The sequence below is a fragment of the Oncorhynchus nerka genome, linkage group LG22 (assembly GCF_034236695.1).
Source record: "Oncorhynchus nerka isolate Pitt River linkage group LG22, Oner_Uvic_2.0, whole genome shotgun sequence".
NCBI classification, from domain to species: domain Eukaryota; kingdom Metazoa; phylum Chordata; class Actinopteri; order Salmoniformes; family Salmonidae; genus Oncorhynchus; species Oncorhynchus nerka.
In genome coordinates, this window is record NC_088417.1 from 34,551,682 (window position 1) to 34,570,864 (window position 19,183).

A 19,183-nucleotide genomic window follows, 5' to 3' on the forward strand; every position below is an offset into this window, starting at 1 on the left:
TGCAACTATGGAGAAAAAGAGATGGGGTTGGCTTAGACTGTTGACAACAAATTAACTATATTTTAGTATCCAAATGTTTATTGAAAACATAAAAACATTTGCACAATGAGCATATATTCTCAAATACATTGTTACAGTAATTGGTTAGCTATTGATTTTTTTTTTACCATAGACATGGCACCAGTCAAAACACCTCAAAACAATAAATGGTATCAATAACATATAGGACGAGCTGAAACGAGCCACCTACGATTCCCAACAAGACATCTTCTTGATATAATTGCTAGCTATCTGACCGTTCAAAATCATAACAACGCACGCCTTCCAGCCAGATCGATGTGCATGCATTATTTTCTTGGCATTATAGACAGGTTAACTGACAACACTTCTAACCTCAACACCAAGATTTTAACACCCACACATTTGCTGTGTGCTCATTGATGATGGTCATCTTCAAGATACATGTGCCCTTACTTCCAATGAGATTAATTATTATGGTGATGATAAAAATAATAATGAAAAGTTTGATGATGATGACAATGGTGAACTGTTAACATGTTATTTTATTTCTGATTGTTTCGACAACAATGATAGCTAATATAAGTGAGAAATGTTCACCCAGCATGCCCCCCTAGATGCCCCGCCTTAAAGCCCCGCCTTATCACAGCTCACTGGTTACCATAGGAACACCCACCCATAGCACGTGCTCCAGCAGGTATATTTCACTGGTCATCACAAAAGCCAACACTTCCTTTGGCCGCCTTTCCTTCCAGTTCTCTGCTGCCAATGACTGGAACGAATTGCAAAAATCACTGAAGCTGGAGACATGTATCTCGCTAACTTCAGGCATCAGCTGTCAGAGCAGCTTACTGATCACTGTACCTGTACACAGCCAATCTGTAAATAGCACACCCAACTACCCCATCCCCATATTGTTATTTGTATTTTTGCTCTTTTACATCCCACTATCTCTACTTGCACATTATCATCTGCATGTCTATCACTCCACTGTTAATGCTAAATTGTAATTATTTCGCCTCTATGGCCTATTTGCCTTACCTCCCTCATCTTCTACATTTGCACACTGTACATAGATTTTTCTATTGTGTTATTGACTGTATGTTTGTTTTTGTGTAACTCTGTGTTGTTGTTTTTGTCGCACTGCTTTCCTTAATTTCGGCCAGGTCGCAGTTCTCAACTGGCCTAACTGGTTAAATAAAGGTGAAATAAATACAATTATAATAAAAGATGTGACCATGTACATTATAATTGTCATATGAAGAGATCATCTATGTTCTATACAATAGGTAATGACCAATTTAACATGTACGTCCTACCATCCAAGCTTTCCCCTTCTATAGAAAAGAGCATCCATTAGATGGGACAGTATGTGCACTACGGACATTCTCCATATCTGGGCAAGGAATGGGCAAAAATACCAAGATCAATGTATCAAAATAAACCCCAAAATACTTGTATTTTATAATGCAGGTTTTGCCAAACTGGGGTAGGTGTTTTCAAACAGTCCATTTATATTTTCCAACGGGGCTATACATTTGGGTGAGTTTTGTTTCTCGCCTGAGTAACCTCATTTCACTGCTGCTCATTCCATTTGCTCGAAAATGGATAAACGGTTAAAAAAAGTAAAGCCCACGTCCATAGAGACACATACTGTACCAGCTCTACTGTTTGTACTGCTTCTACCATCAGTACTACACCTTCACCTGTCAACAACACACAGGTCTTTCCATCATTGTATGATTTTCTTTTGGTGTGTAAATGCACCTGAGTGAGTTGGGTGCGCAATTACACAGGTACTTTCCTGAAACGGATGACACAAACAACTGGATAGTTATCCTTTTCATTCCCTGCCTCCAGTCCACTTACTGATATCTGAACAAGAGCGCTTCATCAAAATTGCAACAAGCGGTTCTGTGAAAATTGAATTGAATCAGAAGCCATTGACAGATTTCTGGATTGGGCTGCACTCAGAGTATCCTGCCTTGGCAAATCGGCTGTTAAGACACGGATGCCCTTTGCAACCACTACCAATGTGAGAGTGGATTCTCGGCATGAAAACTAAATACAGGCACAGACTGTGTGTGGAAAATGATTTAAGACTGAGACTCTCTCCAATACAACCCAACACTGCAGAGTAATGTGATTATTTTCAAGCACACCCTTCTCATTAGCCTGTGGTCAGTTATTCACAATTTCCGATTAACAAATAAGGTTGAAAGAAAGATGGTTAAATAAAGAGCAACATGATTGATTATTATTATGTTATTATTTGTGTCCTGGTCCTATAAGAGCTCTTTGTCACTTCCCATGAGCGAGGTTGTGACAAAAACTCACACTCATTCGTATGTTTAATAAATGTATCATATAATGTGTGTGTGGCAGGCTTTATAATGATGGCAAAAAAAACAATATTTGAGAGTGCGCTGACCCTGGTGCTAGAGGGGATATGCAGCTGGAGGTTGAATGTTTGAATGGGTACGGGACTATGAATACTTTGGGAACCACTGTTCTAATGTATTTAATAAAAATACATTGATTTTATATTTTAAAATAAATTTGCAAGTAGTCAGCCCGAAAAGATACAACATACACAGAAGTATTGTAGTACTCAAGACCGGTTTCGAGACCACATATTGAGTGTCTTGGTCTTGTCTCGGTATTGGATACATTTGTACTCGGTCTTGACTCAGTCTCAGACTGTCAGGACTCCTAATTTCTCTCAGAGACCAGCCATGACCAGCAGAGTTAAAAACTCGTAATTCACTCAGCGCATAAAACCACTTTGTCAGGCCAAATATATACATTTTTTTCTTAAAACATGAATATCTTAACAGCCTTACCTATTATACGCATGTTTGTGCAGTGGCAAGCCTATAGACCTTCAGAACGTGACAGGTTCATGATTCTGAAAGGACAGGAATCGTAATACCAGCACTTTTTTGTACAAGTGCACTTTTTGTAAAACAGAAAAGGTCCAGTGGTGTAGTGGAGGGTATACTCAAGAATAAATCATAAACCCACTTTTTTTATTCTGACTTCTTAATTCCTACTGATGCGTATTAAAGAAGTGTAGAGGAGGTACGACTTATCAATTATGCATGTAGTACAATAGACAAGTACATTCACAAAGTAGCCTACACAATTGCAAAACACGTGAAATATATTCACATACCCGCCTCACCCATAGCCTAGTTTCAGCGGAATATCATCTTTAGGCAGCAAGAGTGTGCAGCTCTGAACTGTTTTGGCATGGAGCTACTCACAGAAGAATGACATCGGTAGCCGGTAGGGTAGGAAAGATGTTTCAACTTATAATATCTACCAGTAAATGCTAACTAAGACAACAATGGTTATGCAAACCAGGAATTGAAAATTGAAAAAGGTTAGTCCGAGTGTTGTTTAGTAAGCTAATTGTGATGTGCAATTGTCATCATGTGCTGTTTGTATCAAGAGTGTAGACATGGATGGACCTGGGTAGACACAGGCCAACTCACTGGGGAGCCAGGCCTTCACAGGCCCACCCAATCAGATTGATATGGTTTAAGCATTGTTGTTTATTTTTCTATTTTAAAAAGTGTGATTTTGAGAGTGAAAATCTGAAAAATCTATAGGAAACTCACACAAAAACCATTGGAAAACCTAGGATTTTTCACACAGGGTGCATTTCCTTCGCTCAGCAGATTTTTTTTTTGTATGCCTACTCCTCCAGGCACTACCACACCATTGCATAGGGCTGATGGAAAGACAGCAGTCACACACAGCATGATGTTAAAGGATAAGCAGTCCATAAACTCGACATAATAAGCCAGTAGATCCCAATCATAAGAATACAAAAACACAACCATTAAGCATTTCCCAGTCGAAATGTACAACTATTACTTAGTTGTTTGCACACAAAGTAAAGTACACAAAGTAACCGGTGACCTAAAGTTTGATATGGAACTGACAGCATTTTAACTACTTAGCAGACATGAAACATACAGACAATCATAATATCAGTAAAAATCTCAAAATCCCAGTTCATGCTACTAAACCAGCTTTACAAGAGGTTTATATTTGACTCAAAGTTCCATGACGTACAGAATAGATGGATGCTGTTCAATGCATTGTTAATATAATTCACCAATACATTTCTTGGTAGTCCCAAACAATATTGCTCTCAGGTTGTAAATCACAGCTTGTTTGCTGCTTCCATTCGGGATGCACTGTTTCAGTTTCAATTACTCAATATTCTGGACAAAAATGGACGAATGTAACTAAGGCTAAGAATGTTAATACAATCAAAATTGCAAGGGCAATGATCACAAGTCAGTCATAACGTGGCGAATAGGCGAGTGTATCTGTTTATGAAGGAAGCTAAAAACATGGAGCGTAACGTTAACTAGACAGCTAGCTGCTAGGAGGATGTTATGTCATGCCATTGGAGGAGTTGGTTCAGTGACGGACTTTTTCCCATTATATCAATTTTTCGCGGGCTATACACAGCTAGAGATGCAGGCGTCATTTGGTTAGCTAGCAAGAACTTGAACGACTGTTAACCAGTTAGCATATCTCTTGTGTTCGCAAATTCACTCTGGCTATCTACTCTGATTTCAGAGCACTCCTCTGAGTGTGCCAGAGCGCTGAACAATATGACCGGTGTAATTAAACGTAGGCAAAAAAAGTAATATCTACTCAAGAATGCTCTAGATAACATGTAAACAGCCTAACCAGCTCTGTTACGGCGAGTAAAATGGTCAGAGTATGGTGTTCTCTCGTTTGTTTCTGGAAGTAGCTATTTGGTAAGCTAGCCAATTTTTTAACCAGTTAGCATGGGCGTCATGATTGGCTGGGACAAGCATGCATTGGCAGGCAAGCTGCCATGCGTTCTAATGATCCAAACTCATGCTGTTGCAACTGCCTGGAAACACACAGTCCAGTCCAAAGTGAATGATGACAGGCCCCTGTGACAAATGGCAAGTTTGTATAAATGTCTACTGTAGCTCTGATTGGCTATAGGGCACATATCTGTGCATTTCACAAATGCCTTAGTATAGGTAATTTCCAAACATTCTAAGAAATTATGAAAATGACCATATCTAAGAGGTGTCATATAAATGTGTCATATTCTTACTGGGGGTGTAAATGAACATATTTGAATAACATGTCATATTGCTAATGTACTATCTGTGATCACATCTATTTATATTAGTTACTATGCTGTTACTAAGCAGTAATCTATTATGGCAGTGTTACGTTACTACACCTAATAGGAAATGCACATGCGCACGATTGTGTCGGGGGCTGTAGAGCAAATCAAATCAAATCAAATTAAATCAAATTTGTCACATACACATGGTTAGCAGATGTTAATGTGAGTTTAACGAAATGCTTGTGCATCTAGTTTCGACAATGCAGTAATAACCAACAAGTAATCTAACTAACAATTCGAAAACTACTGTCTTATACACACAAGTGTAGGGGGATAAAGAATATGTACATAAAGATATATGAATGAGTGATGGTACAGAGCGGCATAGGCAAGATGCAGTAGATGGTATCGAGTACAGTATATACATATGAGATGAGTATGTAAACAAAGTGGCATAGTTAAAGTGGCTAGTGATACATGTATTACATAAAGATGCAGTAGATGATATAGAGTACAGTATATACGTATACATATGATATGAATAATGTAGGGTATGTAAACATTATATTAGGTAGCATTGTTTAAAGTGGCTAGTGATATATTTTACATCATTTCCCATCAATTCCCATTATTAAAGTGGCTGGAGTTGAGTCAGTGTGTTGAAAATGTGTTCACACACACGTTATTTTCAACATCCACCACTAACATTGAGTGGCTGTTTAACAGTCTGATGGCCTTGAGATAGAAGCTGTTTTTCAGTCTCTCGGTCCCAGCTTTGATGCACCTGTACTGACCTCGCCTTCTGGATGATAGCGGGGTGAACAGGCAGTGGCTCAGGTGGTTGTTCTCCTTGATGATCTTTATGGCCTTCCTGTAACATCGGGTGGTGTAGGTGTCCTGGAGGGCAGGTAGTTTGCCCCCGGTGATGTGTTGTGCAGACCTCACTACCCTCTGGAGAGCCTTACGGTTGTGGGCGGAGCAGTTGCCGTACCAGGCGGTGATACAGCCCGCCAGGATGCTCTCGATTGTGCATCTGTAGAAGTTTGTGAGTGCTTTTGGTGACAAGCCAAATTTCTTCAGCCTCCTGAGGTTGAAGAGGCGCTGCTGCGCCTTCTTCACGATGCTGTCTGTGTGGGTGTACCAATTCAGTTTGTCTGTGATGTGTATGCCGAGGAACTTAAATCTTACTACCATGAGAGGTTTTGACTAAACAAAACTAACTGTACTCCCGTCTCCTGCCTGGTAATTTCTCCACAACAAATATTACAGCTAAAATGCTGGAAGTTCCACTTTACATGCAACAATATTTCACACACACGTTATTTTCAAAGAGAGGCTAACAACAGCAAGTTTGTTACAATAAAAAACTATGTTCCACTCACCAGATGATGATCACTTGAAACTTAACTTCTTGAAAATGGAGACGTTAACAAATTAGCAACAACATCCTATTTGATAACACCTGCTGCAGCCACTGCAAACTAGCAAACAACAAAAGCTAGCTAGCTAGACCGTTGGAAAACTACTGATCGCTATTGTGCAGTGTCCTGTTGGCCTTCAAGAAGGCAGAAGTGTCAATAGGTTTTTGTAAAAACGGTCCCACCCATTAAGTCAAAATTTGATTGATTGATTCCACTGTCACTTCAAAATGTTGTACTACTAGACTTGAATGACAGATGCCTTTATCTGCACGTTATCTACCATCTGATGGCCTAGCCAATGGCTGACTTAACTAGCTTGATTTATCTCCCTAGAGACCAGCAAAAAAAATCCTCATTTGATTTTTTTTTTCTCTTCGGCGTTAACCCTTTCCGTTCCAATAAAAATGAAGAGATTAAATCAGAACACCATTGAAATAGTAATTATTTTATAAATCCTTAGCCCTTCTCTGAAGGCGTATGAAGGCCTATTGTTCCCCACTGTTTGAGTTAGTAACAATTTGTAGGAGGCTATTTCCCTCAGCATGCATTTTCTTCTCACTATTATTAATGTCTAAAGAATCCATATGTTGTTCTGAAATAATTGACATTTTGAACTGTTATTACGGTGATGATTTAACAAAATTACAATCATGGTTTTGAATTGGATACACATTTATATGGTCTTGGTCAAACACAACACTGGTTCACAGTAACGGATACAGAAACTAGTTTTGACTTTGATATGTTGTTGTTTATCTACAGTAAATAACCATTATAAAGAGGTCAACTGGGGTCTATTCCTTTTCAATGTTGTCACATCTGTATTCCAGCTAACTTAAGGGGATACATGTAGATAGTAACACAACCGTACCAGCTGTGGTGCGGACAAAGCAATGTACAGCCTCGGTCTGTGGTACCAGACTCTGAAACCCGCCAATTGTGTTCCTATTGATTTTAGATACTAGCTCCATTTCATGTTCGATTGCTCAAATGTTCATGTGCACACAGTTCCTACTACCTTACATTTATAAAATATTATGATCCTTTATCATATTTACAAGAATAATAAAGCCTATAATTATCATGGGAAAGAGCCAATCCATTACAAGAGCAATTTAGGCACCAATACCTTCTCAGACAATAACCATCAGTCTCAGTGCACAATAAATCAACTAATTCTCATTACAAGCATACATTTATTGTCTGCTTTACACAATTATTGATAGGGCTCATTTTGATGCTGAGATAGGTGTGACTCTCTGTTATAAGCAGCCAACAAATCAAATATGGGAGCGGAAAGCCAATTCATCAGCTAGTAATTATGGGGGCCTTATCACGCGATTAAAAAAAAAGTCAGAGAAGGACTTGAAAGAAATCCTAATTAATTACATACTTTGTGGCATTAGGCTGAGCTAATTTCACAGCCATTATTCTCAGAGGGACTAACACAAGGTACACCGGCCTTATATTAGGACTGAGTGTTAAATACACTGAATGTGTTGAGTATGTGGATCCATATAGACACAGGAACAGTGTTAAATTACCACACTGCTTAGTGTAAAGCCTTATTCAAATATTTCCCAGAGTGACTTGCCTTTCGAGTAAATTGTAGGGTTACCACCCATGACTGTATTTGTCTGTGACAAAGACATAGCTGTTGCAATCATCTATCTTTTACCAGATGAGATTTTAAACTATTATGTTATAATTAAATTAGGCCTCTTTTTGTTAGGATAATATATTTGCTCAGGATCTCACTTGGTGAAGTCCATATATCCAAAAAACAATTTAATGCAACAACTATGTCTCTGTCACTAACAAATACACTCATGGGTGGTAACTCTACAATTTATTTGAAAGGCTTTCCACTAAGCATTGTGTTAATTTAACACTTTTCCAGTGCCTATATGGGTCCACATACATGTTCAGGGTTGATGTAATGCTCTCATTGTAAAATATATATTTTTTTACATTGGACAAATTGCTGTGTGGCTATTCTGAATCTTAAATTACAATTACAATGTAAATGTATTTTAAATGTTAAAAACCTAGCCAGAGGACCCTCACATTTCTATGTACCCCACATGCCTGTTTCTTTCTATCTCACTCTTCCTTTCTCCCTTGCTTTTTCATCACTGGGTAAATCTGATAGAAAGTCATAGATCACCAGGGACGTCACAATGATTTACATGCAAATCGGATGCCATCTATTAGCCTTTCAAAAAATCAGTTTAGATTATTGGAGAAACTGAGTAATGCCCGGACATAAACTTCAGTACTGTGGATCCCCCAAAGAGGGAAGTATATTGGCATAAAACCCAATTACAAACACCTGGAGATGTTTTAACAGATTACTCATGGTCCTGATGCAATTTTACATCATAATCCCCATCTCCGGGGAAAAGTTGATTGATGTGCGATGGAATTATTGTCAATAAAACCCTGAATGCCATTGCAATATCTTTGTGTGGATGCAAAATACCCACCTTCTAATCGGTATAGGCTATATGAACCGTAGCTGGATAGATGGATATTCTACGAAGAATTCACAGTCAAATGAAATCATCAATTGACAAGTGCTTTGTAAGATATCCCACAGCAAATGTGAGTTTAAATAACATGCACACTTTTTTATTTATTTACTTTATTTATTTCACTTTTATTTAACCAGGTAGGCAAGTTGAGAACAAGTTCTCATTTACAATTGCGACCTGGCCAAGATAAAGCAAAGCAGTTCGACACATACAACGACACAGAGTTACACATGGAGTAAAACAAACATACAGTCAATAATGCAGTATAAACAAGTCTATATACGATGTGAGCAAATGAGGTGAGATAAGGGAGGTAAAGGCAAAAAAAGGCCATGGTGGCAAAGTAAATACAGTATAGCAAGTAAAACACTGGAATGGTAGAATTGCAATGGAAGAATGTGCAAAGTAGAAATAAAAATAATGGGGTGCAAAGCAGCAAAATAAATAAATTAATTAAATACAGTAGGGAAAGAGGTAGTTGTTTGGGCTAAATTATAGGTGGGCTATGTACAGGGGTAGTAATCTGTGAGCTGCTCTGTCAGTTGGTGCTTAAAGCTAGTGAGGGAGATAAGTGTTTCCAGTTTCAGAGATTTTTGTAGTTCATTCCAGTCATTGGCAGCAGAGAACTGGAAGGAGAGGCGGCCAAAGAAAGAATTGGTTTTGGGGGTGACTAGAGAGATATACCTGCTGGAGCGTGTGCTACAGGTGGGAGATGCTATGGTGACCAGCGAGCTGAGATAAGGGGGGACTTTACCTAGCAGGGTCTTGTAGAGGACATGGAGCCAGTGGGTTTGGCGACGGGTATGAAGCGAGGGCCAGCCAACGAGAGCGTACAGGTCACAATGGTGGGTAGTATATGGGGCTTTGGTGACAAAACGGATTGCACTGTGATAGACTGCATCCAATTTGTTGAGTAGGGTATTGGAGGCTATTTTGTAAATGACATCGCCAAAGTCAAGGATTGGTAGGATGGTCAGTTTTACAAGGGTATGTTTGGCAACATGAGTGAAGGAGGCTTTGTTGCGAAATAGGAAGCCAATTCTAGATTTAACTTTGGATTGGAGATGCTTGATGTGAGTCTGGAAGGAGAGTCTACAGTCTAACCAGACACCTAAGTATTTGTAGTTGTCCATGTATTCTAAGTCAGAGCCATCCAGAGTAGTGATGTTGGACAGGCGGGCAGGTGCAGGTACCGATCGGTTGAAGAGCATGCATTTAGTTTTACTTGTATTTAAGAGCAATTGGAGGCCACGGAAGGAGAGTTGTATGGCATTGAAGCTTGCCTGGAGGGTTGTTAACACAGTGTCCAAAGAAGGGCCAGAAGTATACAGAATGGTGTCGTCTGCGTAGAGGTGGATCAGAGACTCACCAGCAGCAAGAGCTACCTCATTGATGTATACAGAGAAGAGAGTCGGTCCAAGAATTGAACCCTGTGGCACTACTGTGGCAACTACAAACTTTGGACGCATGATGTACTGTACCACACTGATAAATGATACAAAAATATAAATGTGAAAACTATAAAGTGAAGAGAATACAATGCATACTAGAATAGGCCTAACACAGAACATACAATAATAAGAATGATATCCTGTATAGATTCAATAAGCCTAATACTCTAACCCCAGCTTCATTAAACCTGCAGTGATATATAACATTTGGCTCATCTGCAGAGCATAGTAATGTTTTCAGTCATAAATTATGTCCATTTGGGATAGTGTCATGGGAGAGTAATGGGCTATGGGCTTCTGTGTAGCTTCTCTCATAATTAAATGATGGGGACTAGGCATATGAGAGAAATTGTTACATTTTTCTCAGATGACGTGTAATTTAGAATAATTTTGAACCAAATATCAATGCATGTATAACAGGTACACTCAAATTAATTCTCATACTTAGCCTACAGGGCCTCTAATAAACCTTTTTTGGTGAAATGTTGCTCCTCTCTCTGTTGTCAAATCATCTACCCAAATATGAAGAACATATCATATATTGTGTACTGCATAGTCTATTGCTATCAAAATGCAGTATTTGTGCCATGAATGGGAAAACCAACACAACCAGTTTATAGCTTTTTATTTTCCTTTGCATCAAGCCTTTGATTGATACTTACCTTCAATCTGTGAGGCTTAACAAAAAGTACTTGACCACATCAACATTGACATTGATGCATTCAGTTGAGATTGCTGTGGAGCAGAGCTCTTTTGAGAGGAAACTATCATTGCACAGCACATCTGTACTCATGCTGTCCTTCCCTACTGCATTGTACCTCTTGCTCATTAGCCACAGCTGTCAATCAAAATAAGGCATGGTCTCTGAGAGAAGAAATTACTTCCAAAATTATATAAGTATAGTCTACCATATTGACAGTATGTACTGTAGCTTTAAAGTAAGTTAGCAATTTGTATAGTTATCATTATTTTCAGTTGTAGCATTATTGCTGTTTTATGACAACAGTGATATGTAAACAGTGATACATTTTCCAGCTGGTAATAGTGTAATGGAGAAAAAACATTAGACTTAGATAATCCTTAGCACAGCAATATGATTGTATTACTTCATTTGTGACCCAATCCCGGAAACTAGGCATACTGTATGTCGGAAGTCATGACTTCATTGGAGAGCCTTTTGAAAGTATATACACTGCTCAAAAAAATAAAGGGAACACAAAAAACAACACAATGTAACTCCAAGTCAATCACACTTCTGTGAAATCAAACTGTCCACTTAGGAAGCAACACTGATTGACAATACATTTCACATGCTGTTGTGCAAATGGAATAGGCAACAGGTGGAAATTATAGGCAATTAGCAAGACACCCCCAATAAAGGAGTGGTTCTGCAGGTGGTGACCACAGACCACTTCTCAGTTCCTATACTTCCTGGCTGATGTTTTGTCACTTTTGAATGCTGGCGGTGCTGTCACTCTAGTGGTAGCATGAGACAGAGTCTACAACCCACACAAGTGGCTCAGGTAGTGCAGCTCATCCAGCATGACACAACAATGCGAGCTGTGGCAAGAAGGTTTGCTGTGTCTGTCAGTGTAGTGTCCAGAGCATGGAGGCGCTACCAGGTGACAGGCCAGTACATCAGGAGACGTGGAGGAGGCCGTAGGAGGGCAATAACCCAGCAGAAGGACCGTTACCTCCGCCTTTGTGCAAGGAGAAGCAGGAGGAGCACTGCCAGAGCCCTGCAAAATGACCTTCAGCAGGCCACAAATGTGCATGTGTCTGCTCAAACGGTCAGAAACAGACTCCATGAGGGTGGTAATGAGGGCCCGACGTCCACAGGTGGGGGTTGTGCTTACAGCCCAACATGGTGCAGGACGTTTGGCATTTGCCAGAGAACACCAAGATTGGCAAATTCGCCACTGGCGCCCTGTGCTCTGCAGTAGCAGCTGTGCCACCAGACACTCTGGGTTCTTGCCCAGGCTCTGTCATAACCGGCCGCGACCGGGAGGTCCGTGGGGTGACGCACAATTGGCCTAGCGTCGTCATGGTTAGGGAGGGTTTGGCTGGTAGGGATATCCTTGTCTCATTGCGCACCAGTGACTCCTGTGGCGGGCTGGGCGCAGTGCACGCTAACCAAGGTTGCACAATGGTGCGGCTGGCTCCCAGGTTGTATGCGAGCTGTGTTAAGAAGCAGTGCGGCTTGGTTGGGTTGTGTATCAGAGGACGCATGACTTTCAACCTTCATCTCTCCCGTGCCCGTATGGGAGTTGTAGCGATGAGACAAGATAGTAGCTACTAACAATTGGATACCATGAAATTGGGGAGAAAAAGGGGTATAAAAATAAATAAATAACAAACTCGTACCGCATCTGTAAATATGAATAAAATTGTTAAATTACGAGCCAAGTTGGTTTAGCCACAGAAGAAGTTAGCAACCTTCCCTTTAGCCATGAATGGCTGAGATTATGAGTGGGCTGGACATGCCGAGAAATTAATTTGGATTGGTCTGCCATAGAAGCTCGTCAGTCTGTGTTGATAATCCTGTCGACTGCTGCTTTTTAAAAAAATGCATTGTGTAGTGGAGCTGCATAAGTGTGGCTCTCCATTTTCTGAAGTATCAAGTTTTGAAATCTGTGGAATTAGACTATGATAGCTGAAGAGATGGAGGAAAAACCTGTCTCCAGAATACATCTTTAAACTAAGGGCAACCTTGGCATGGCACTCCTGACAGGGAGACACATCCATGCATGATGATGTATACAGGTAAGATAGTTTAGCATTAGCTAGCTCACGTTACATTTTCAGATATTACACGTTTTCTAATTTTGACAGAAAATTGTTTCATTTCAAGTTAAAAATGTACTGTTAGCTAGCTAGCTAATGTTAGCTGTTTGGCTCCCAAGCTGATGTTATTATTTGTTTCCCAGAGACATGTGCTGTTCTAGTTAGAGCATAATGTTAGCTAGCACTGTGGAATTGTTGGCACTGTTTATTGTTTAACTAGCTAACATTGGCTGACACGTTAAATAAGGTTACATGACATGTGTACAACACCTGTTGAATATGGCCGGTATCAGTAAATGTCTGCAAAAAAGCATCATGAAAGTGTTGCCAGCAGAGTTGCTTAGATTGTTTTCATGTTATTCAGAGGTAAACAAATCATCGGCCAGAGCGTCAAGTGTGCACTTTGAGAGCAACACGAGATGGGTGGGGCTAAAGCTTAGGGTGTGAACGATGCTGAATGGGTGTAGATGAAGAGCTCTTCACTAGATAGCAAAACATTTAAAGGCGATTTTCTCAAACGTGAGTTTACAAGTTGATCAACTTTCAAAGCAGAATTATTTCCCATTGTTCCTCAAATGCTGTGTTTGATATACAATTTTGTAGCTCTGAGTCTCTACTATTATACAATGGAAAAAAACACTCAAATTTTGCTACATAAGACCGAATCCAGGTGGTGAGTCACATTTATCAATGTATCTTTCGCTAAGCTACATTTGAAGACAAACAGTAGTCAATGTTCAAATGTCATGGCTTCACACAAGATTAGCAAATTCTTCACTCTGAAGCTTCTTATGTCTCCTTGCTATCTGCCTCCCCCTAATGCCTCCCCCATATTTGCCAGCTCATCTGGCTGAGGAATATACAGGAGCTGTATTTTATTTCAGCCTGAATTATTTGTACTGTTGATGCATGAATTGTGATTTTTTAAAACAATTAGGCAAGCTTGAACATTTCATTTGAATAATTGGGACAGTAGTACCTCGGATCGTACTCTTTTTTTTAAATGTTCGCCTAAAATGACAACTGCCTGTAACTCAGTACCTGTAGCAAGGATATGCATTTTCTTGATATCATTTGAAAGGACACACTTTGATGTTTGTGGAAATTAATGTAGGAGAATATGACACATTAGATCTGGTAAAATAATATTCAATCAAAAAAACATGTTTTATTTTTTCCATCATCTTCGAAATGCAAAAGAAAGGCCACACATTGAGATAGGATTGTATGTGTGAATGTAGATGTTGTCTACAAGATGGCAGCTGTGTGTGCTGTTGTTGATTGATATAAAAATTGATTTTATCAAACAAAACTATGCTACATTCTATCTCTGGGACCGTCAGGATGACAAATCAGAGCATGATTATTAAATATAAGCACATTATTTACCTTCAGAGGTGAATGTATCATTAAGTAATAATGCCAGCTTCTAGGGCATGATCACTTTTCTACAACGGGTTACTAACATATTCAAATAATGGTTGACATGTTTTCCTTAATGTTATTTTGATTAATTTATTCATACTATTTCATTCTTCCACAAGACATAGTCCCGACACAAATCTAGGTTTGCTACCCAAGCCAGCTGGTCATTCATTCTATCGGTTTGGGTGCCAGAGACACAAACCCAGTCATTCAGTCTTTTTGTTTTTTTTATCTATGGATGTGACCCAGTCGTTTGTTCTAAATGTTCCATTGCCATACTGGCTGGCAACGTTCTTATTCCTTACTTGCTAGCTAGCAAACTACGGCTAACTTACAGTCACGTCAAACAGTGCAGTCAGAATAACAACAGTAGCTGCACTTGCATTTGTTAAAGCTGTTTGCTAGTGACATTAATTTTGGTATATCCATAACAATGAGCTAATGAGGCACGATTACGCCTGGCATAGAAAATGTGCTCTCTCGTCAGGACACTGTTGTTCAGAGTAGATAGCCAACAACACATCTAACACAATCGGTTCGAATTGAAGCTGGAAAGACTGCAAACTAGTTGCACTTAGTTTTGTTTGACCCTTTTTTCAATTGACATTTGTTTGTATATATCCATAAAATGATGCCTGCTGATTCATGATTTCGACTAAGAAACACTGTCTGTGTGTCTCGGTCCAACTCCTGACACATTAATTTCTATGGGACAGCTGGGGATCAAATTTGAATATTGAAACAATGTTGCAAATGTCGGAGAGACAGACAGCAAGGTTTACACAAATCTTTGCTGTTGACAACTAAATGTCAGTCTAAAAGAAATGTGAGAAAACATCTAGATGCTTTTCATAGTGGATACAGTGGAATGTGCAGTCAGATGGAACAGACTAAATAGGTATTTTAACTTCATAGATTTAGTTGGTGGTAAGTTATGGAATAGACACCTGCTGGAATGCGGTATTAACCAATCAGCATTCCGGATTAGACCCATCCATTGAATAATTAAAATTAAACTCTTTATGATGATACGTTACATATGTCATAAATAGGGCCAGGCACTTTGGTTATTTATTTTGTGTTATTTGTCTTCGTGGTATTTCCAGCTTTATACACTGGATTTGCTGGCTGCAGGCAGACATTTCCAGAAAATGCTCTTTAATTGACACAAGCTGTCTCCAATCAATCATTCAATGTCTGGTCGTGCATGAGTGTTTGGTGGGGGGATCACCTAAACCAGAGAAAGCATGGCATACAAATCACAAAGTATATTATTTGGCAGGGAATACTATTCGTACATCAGTAATTATATACTTCACTTTGCTCATGCTGATCCTCTCCAACAGTCTAAATCCCTGGTCATCAGAAGTTATACAAATGGGGCAATTAGGATAGTTAAAGGGGAGAGAATATGAATATAGTCAGAAAATACCAACAATTAAAAATCACTATCACATGAAAAAAATTGTGTGTCAATACCCCGCTGGGATACTCTTTGCAGACAACAATATATTCTGCAAAACCTGCAATGTAGCATTCATTACATTATTAATGGAAAGACAGGATAGACAGCCATAAAAAAACAATAAAAAAAACATTAAGCTGTCTCAGACTAATGTTTCTACCTTAGAAGGCTGTGGAAGGGCTTGTGAAACAGTCTCATCCTTACATAACATCAATCAACAAAAATATTTCGCAACATAATTTTTGTCTGTTCTTTAACATACGAGTATGATAGACATTTTTATCTCAGAAAATGTAGAGTGGGAAATGTAGACTATTTTCAGAAAATAAATGGCTAGCCTATTTTCATTCTATATAAAAATAACAACTTCAACTTCACTATTGAGACTGCACTATTCTGAGAGATATGCTTCTCTGACCTCCATATAGCTTATGTAAAAGCGCATCACTCGGAATAATGACGCTGTTGAATAGTTCACTGCCTGTAAATACACTATATCAGCCAGAACAACTTGAACGTCTTCACCCAGCTCTCTTACAAAATATGAAGAACATATTGGTCTTGTGTGTCAGCGGATCAATCCATTATTATGGAGATACTTTCAGTTGTTTTTAACAGACTACATCTCCATTGTTTGTATTATTAATGAATGTGCACATTTTTGGGATTGTGAACTTTTTCAAGAGGGATGTTGGCTCTTGCAAAAACCATATCCTCAGCATTTATGTTTTTGGATGTATTTCTATAGCAATGAAAACGGCTACTTTTTTCTTAAATAGGCTAGATGCCTATTATTCCCATATAATGTTGATAACAGAATATTAAGTGAAATATTTATGTTAATGTACTAAAGATAGGCCAATCTGGTGCATTAGGCTAAAGCGTAGGCTGCTGATGAGAATGATTGTTGGCAAACATTTATTTTAGGAATTTATTTGGCACTAATTGGATAATTATGTTAGATGATCAGGGTATGCACACATTTACAAGGAATTTACATGGTGTGACAAGGTGCTTTATTGGTCTCTTGAAGTCGGATGATCAAAATGCAGGGTGAAAAAAAAACTTTTTGAGGTCTAGTTTTCGCCCTATTACAGTGGCCACATCAGAAGGGTTGCAAAATTCTGATAACTTTCCCAGAGTGTTCCGATTTTCTAGAAATCCCAGTTGGGAGGTTTCTGGAAAGCGGAGAGAATAAGCAGGAAATCCAGAATCCTTCAAACCAAGATTTCTAGGAAAGGTTACTGGAATTTTGCATCCCACACAAGTCGCGTTATGCTGGTTTGCAAAGTGGTGTGTAATTCCTATTGGAATTCAGCCAGTGTAAAGCTGTCCATACATTATACAACTATAAACTGAGATTTTGCCACAATTTGGGATCCATGACACATTTCTGGGATTGCAAGTAAGCTTAAAGTCGTAAACTCCAAACAAGACTTCATAAGTCACGCAATTTGAGTGGTGAAAGAAGTGTGATTATGGGTCTTCAGCTCACTTGATCCACATCTTAGGTACCAAATATTTTTCTGACATGCCATACATTTTCAGTTGTATCTTGTGTAGTGAGAGGGGTGCTATGTTGTGATTTGCAACTTTTCCTCCTTTGCTCATCTACAGCCACAGATCAGAAGGCGGGCCAAAACACATCTGGAAATCGCAGGACAGGGAGGGGTCGCAATGTGAACAAACTTGTGTAATGTAAGCACACTGGTCGCAGACTTCAGGAGGAGAAGATTATGCAGACAATTCACATAATGTGAGTGCTCCAACAATGTAACTATTTTTATTGTTGTCTAATGTATGCCTAGCTATAGGATAGCCAACAGTTGGAATTTGTATTCCCCCTGCAACCTGCATTCAGAGTTCATTAGAACGTGCGTTGAAGATGTCGTTCCCATAGCAACGATAAAAACATTCCCTAACCAGAAACCGTGGATTGATGGCAGCATTCGCGTGAACCACTGCTTTTAATCTGGGCAAGGTGTCTGGCAACATGACCGAATTACAAACAGTGCAGCTATTCCCTCCGCAAGGCTATTAAACAAGCTAAGCGTCAGTACAGAGACAAAGTAGAATCTCAATTCAACGGCTCAGACACAAGAGGCATGTGGCAGGGTCTACAGTCAATCACGGACTACAAGAAGAAACCCAGCCCAGTCACGGACCAGGATGTCTTGCTCCCAGGCAGACTAAATAACTTCTTTGCCCGCTTTGAGGACAATACAGTGCCACTGACACGGCCTGCAACGAAAACATGCGGTCTCTCCTTCACTGCAGCCGAGGTGAGTAAGACATTTAAACGTGTTAACCCTCGCAAGGCTGCAGGCCCAGACGGCATCCCCAGCCGCGCCCTCAGAGCATGCGCAGACCAGCTGGCCGGTGTGTTTACGGACATATTCAATCAATCCCTATACCAGTCTGCTGTTCCCACATGCTTCAAGAGGGCCACCATTGTTCCTGTTCCCAAGAAAGCTAAGGTAACTGAGCTAAACGACTACCGCCCCGTAGCACTCACTTCCGTCATCATGAAGTGCTTTGAGAGACTAGTCAAGGACCATATCACCTCCACCCTACCTGACACCCTAGACCCACTCCAATTTGCTTACCGCCCAAATAGGTCCACAGACGATGCAATCTCAACCACACTGCACACTGCCCTAACCCATCTGGACAAGAGGAATACCTATGTGAGAATGCTGTTCATCGACTACAGCTCCGCATTCAACACCATAGTACCCTCCAAGCTCGTCATCAAGCTCGAGACCCTGGGTCTCGACCCCGCCCTGTGCAAATGGGTACTGGACTTCCTGACGGGCCGCCCCCAGGTGGTGAGGGTAGGCAACAACATCTCCTCGCCGCTGATCCTCAACACGGGGGCCCCACAAGGGTGCGTTCTGAGCCCTCACCTGTACTCCCTGTTCACCCACGACTGCGTGGCCACGCACGCCTCC